This window comes from Numenius arquata, chromosome 7 (assembly GCF_964106895.1).
Source record: "Numenius arquata chromosome 7, bNumArq3.hap1.1, whole genome shotgun sequence".
In the NCBI taxonomy this organism is placed as follows: Eukaryota; Metazoa; Chordata; class Aves; order Charadriiformes; family Scolopacidae; genus Numenius; species Numenius arquata.
The window spans coordinates 30806994-30811400 of NC_133582.1; positions in this window are offsets into that span (position 1 = coordinate 30806994).

Genomic DNA, 4407 nt, shown 5'->3' on the forward strand with positions numbered 1-4407 from the left:
GGGTAAGGGGAGGGGGGGGGGAAAAGAGAGAAAGGAGCGGCGGGCCGCGCTCTTGCCGGGCGATCCGCCACCACCACCGCCGCCGCCGCGGCGAGCGGAGCGCAGCGGCGGGGCTGAGGAGAGCCGGACTGGCGGAACCCGGAAGTAGTGGTGGCCATAACAGGTCGCGTCTTACACAATGCGGGGTTGGGCGGCGGCAACTCCGACACCGGCGCGGGGGGGGAAAGGGGAGGGGGGAGAGCGGCAGCGCCCCCCCCTCCTTCCAACCTTCTCCTCCTCCCCTTTCTCTCCCCCCGCCTCACCCCACCCACCCACGCCGCGCCTTGTGTTGCATACATCTCCCCCCCCGCTTTGTCTACCCCCTCCGCGCTGCGCAGCCCCCACCCCTGTTGTCGTTCCACTCCCCCCCAACCCTGGCCCCCCCCCTCCCGGTGGCTCCCCCCGCGGCCGCCGGCCGAGTGAGCTCACCCGGCCCCCGGCCGCCGCCGCTGCCGTCGCCGCCGCCCAATCAGAGGCGCCGCGCGCCCCCATTGGTTCGGGCCGGGAGCGGGGATCGAACCGGCGGCGGTGGCGGCGGCGCGGGTTGGGGGGGGGGAGAGGAGGAGATGGGGGGGAAAGGGACCGGGGCGACTCGCGGGACCGTTGCCCGCGGGTCGCCCCGGTGCGTGTGTCCTCCCCCCCTACCCCTCACCGCACCCCCTAACCGGAGAACTGGGGGGTTGCAGCGTTCCCCGAGGGACACACACACACACACACACACACTCCGGTACCCACCCCCCCCCGCCCCTCATCCCAGGGGACACCCCCGCCGCCACATCTCAAACTTCAAGGTGTGTCTGTCCCCCCCCGCCCCCCCCAACTTCTCCCCCTTCGGGCGTTATCCCGAAGACCTCTCAGGTAAGAGCCATTTTAATACGCGACCCCCCCACCCCCGACCCCCCCTCACCCCACGCGTGGGAACCGACCCACTGGGCGTGGGGGGAGAGGTAGCGAGGGTGTGTGTGTGTGTGTCTCTAGCTCTATTTACCGGCGCTCGGTAACCGCTCCCCCATCTCTCAGGTCCCTGGCGGGGCAGGGGGGGGGTGGTGGTGGGGGGAAGAGGGGGGGCGCTGGGTGTTCAACTTCGGTACCGGAGATGCCATCTCCTCCTCTCCCCATCCCCTTTCCCCGTCCCCTCCTAAAAAAAAAAAACAAAAAACGGAAGAAATAAATAAAATAATAATAATAAAAGACCTAAAACCTCCCATGTTTAGCCTCTCCGCCAGGCCTTGCTGAACTTCATTCAGCGCAAATTCGGCCCGAAACACTTTTACGGGGTAATTACAGCCGCGCAAATTGTTTGCCCAAACCTCATCCAGGATAAGGATTTTACAATTAGCAAACAGTTATTACTCTTAGGGGCGGGCTGCGAGGGATCGCGCTGCGCGCCTCTCGGCTGGCAATAAAGAAATAAAAGAATAATAAAAAAATTAAAGAAAATACTACTACTACTAATAATAATAAAAAAAGCTTAATCCGGGCGACAATTAATTCTCTATTAAAAGGGGAGGGGGAAGCAAAAAAAAAACAAAAAAAAAAGCGCTGTCTCGGTTAAGCCCCGACCGAGGGCTGCATCTTCCCCCCGCTGCCTTTTTAGGCAAAGCTTTTTCTCCCCCCCCCCCCCCCCTTCAACCCTCTCCCCCCCCCTTGCTGTTTCGCAGGAATCTATTGCCCATCGCGCGGTGGAAAGGGAGGAAAATACATAAATTAAGGATAGGGGGAAAATAATAAAAAGCGAAGAGCGAGGGGGTTTGGTGGGAGGCCTTTTTTTTTTTTTTCTCTTTCCTTTTTCTTTTTTTGAGGAAAAAAAGAAAAAAAAAAAAAAGAAAAGGCGTCTGGGGAGCAAGGGAGCCTCCTCCACGAGGTGGAATCTGGGTCCATTTGCTTATCGGATAATAAATGAGGCTTTTAATCAGGCTGAATTTCCCAGCTTAAGGAAAGAATTAGTCATACCTAAGGAACAATCCCATGTTTTCTAGCTGGCTTCCCTGCCGCTTTCCTAGCAGGGAATTTGGGGGGGGGGGGAGGGAAATTAACATCCAAGTGTGTTCTTTTCACCATTAATATTGAAATTTGAAAGCTGAAATAGGAAGAAGCAGCAGAAGAGACAAACAAACAAGAAACCGCAGAAGGAGGCGGCCGAGAGATAATCCAGGAATGCTCCAGATAAGGGGGGAGAGAAATGGGGGGGGAAGACGAAATACGTGCGGAGATACCCGAAAAGATGAAACGTCTGAAAAAGGGACGGGAAATGAAAAAGAAAATTATAATAAAAAAAACCAACAACCCCAAACCCAAACAAACCCAACCTGTTTAAAGAGCTATTAAAGGGCACGGACCCAAAGAAAAGGGGGGGGAAAGTGATAATAAAAGGAGGTTCGCTGCGAGGGAAGCGAAGCGCCGGGAGGTTTCGGGGGTTCTTTACCGGTCCCCCCACCCCCCCCACCCCCCTTTCCCTGGGTTCAGCAGACAAAGAGCGGCCGGTCCGACCGGGGAGTCAGCCCGGGGTCAGCTTCTGCTAGCCAAGCGGCGACCGGGCAAACCCGCCCGGGGCCCGGGATTGCCGCCGTAGCCCGGGGCGGGCGATGCCGGACAGGCCCCCGGTCGCCGCAGCTCGGGGGGACCGGGGTGTGTGTGTGTGGGGGGGGTGGCTGCCCGCTCCCAGCCCCCCCCCCTCGGCCCTGACGTCTGCAGAAGTTATGGGGGTCTTTTATTAATTAAATGGAGGGCCTTCATAAAATATTCCCAATAAAATTTACGGTTGTCTTAAAACTTTCTAAACACCGCTATAAATTTTTTTTAATAAAATTAACTGGGAAATGAGTTACCGGCCGGGATTTTTGTCACTTTTAACTTCTCCGGCAGCGGTTGCCGGCGGAGGGGAGGGAGAACGCACACGCCCCGCAGCAAAAGGAACCTTGGCAGGGACAAAAGTCGCGGGGGGGGGGGGCTACCAGGTTTGCCCCAGGGTGGCACCTCGGGGTAGCCCTGGCGAGGCAGAGCCGAGTCCCTTGCCCGCTACCATGCGGCAATTTCAACCTAACCCCCCCCCCCCGAATAACCCCAGAGCCCGGCAGCAAGACAGGGTTGGGGTAGGGGTGGTTTTGGGGATTAATTTTTTTTTTTTTTTTTCTCACACAATCCAACGCGCCACAAAGTTCATTTGTATTAATTTGGAAGCTCCGCGCCCGCGTTTGCAGCGATAACCTGCCTTTAAGCTCATCCTTTCTTCACTCCCCGCCTATGCCATGCCCTCTCCTATCCCTATTACCTTCTCCTTGAACGAAATAATAATTAATAGGAATAATAATAAAAAAATAACAATCAGAAAAATGTTGATGGGTAAAACTCCGGCTGCTTAATTAAAGCCAAAAAAAAAAAAAAGCAAAAAAAAAAAAAAAAAGGCTGCTCGGCTGAAGGCTTGAGCTGTTGTGCCGTCTGCTGGGCGACGGGGAAACTACAGCCAAAAAAAAGCCTTTAAACTTTCTGCCGGAGAAAAACTGCAAGTTTTCGGCAATTTGGAAGGGCCGGAGGCGGCAAACTTTCGGTAGAAGAAAGAAGAAGAAGAGGAAGAAGAAGAAGAAGAAAAGCCAACCCGGACCGAAAAGCCGTAGACAAAACTATTGCTATTTCTTTCGGCCACACACCTGTGTAATTGTCTAAAAATCCACTTTTAAGCGCTCGGGATTTTAAGCAATCAGCTGCATTAAGTGGGGGGGGGATACGGTAAAAGATGGTTTGAGTTTACCCCTGGGAGGCAGCTGGACATGAGCTAAAATATGTAGGAAACGGGGGGGGTGGGGGGATATTAAAAGAAAAAAAAAAAAGAAAAAAAAAAAAAAGAAGAGGGTAAATATTTGTGAACGGTTTAAAACCTTCCCCCTCCCGCCCCCGCAGCCGTTGGGGCAGAGGGAGCGCTCCCAGCCCTGAGGATGCTCCCGGAGGGGAGGAAGGCAGTCGGTGCCACGGCTCGGTAGCAGCCTCCCCCCTTTGGAGGGGTCGCAGGGGGGGGGTTTGGGCGAGCAGAGCCTTAGGTTCGGCTTAACCCAAGCCCACCCGTTTTGCCGTTTTAACGTTCACGACCCGCGGATGCTCCGGGCAGATGCGGCCAAGTTGGGTGATTCCCTTCTCCCTGCCCGCCCCGAAAAGAAAAAAAAGGAAGTAATTGAAGAAAAGACGCCAAAAAAAAAAAGAAGAAGAAAAAAAAAAGTTGTGTTTTTTTTTTTTTGTTTGAAAACCCCCCACCTTAAAAAAAAAAAAAAAAAAAACCAAAAACAAATAGCAAAACACCAACTTTTGCCAGGCGAGAGGCGCAGGGGGGGCTGTGAAATGCAAAGCCTTTGTCGTCTTTACAGAGTCCCAGCAGCC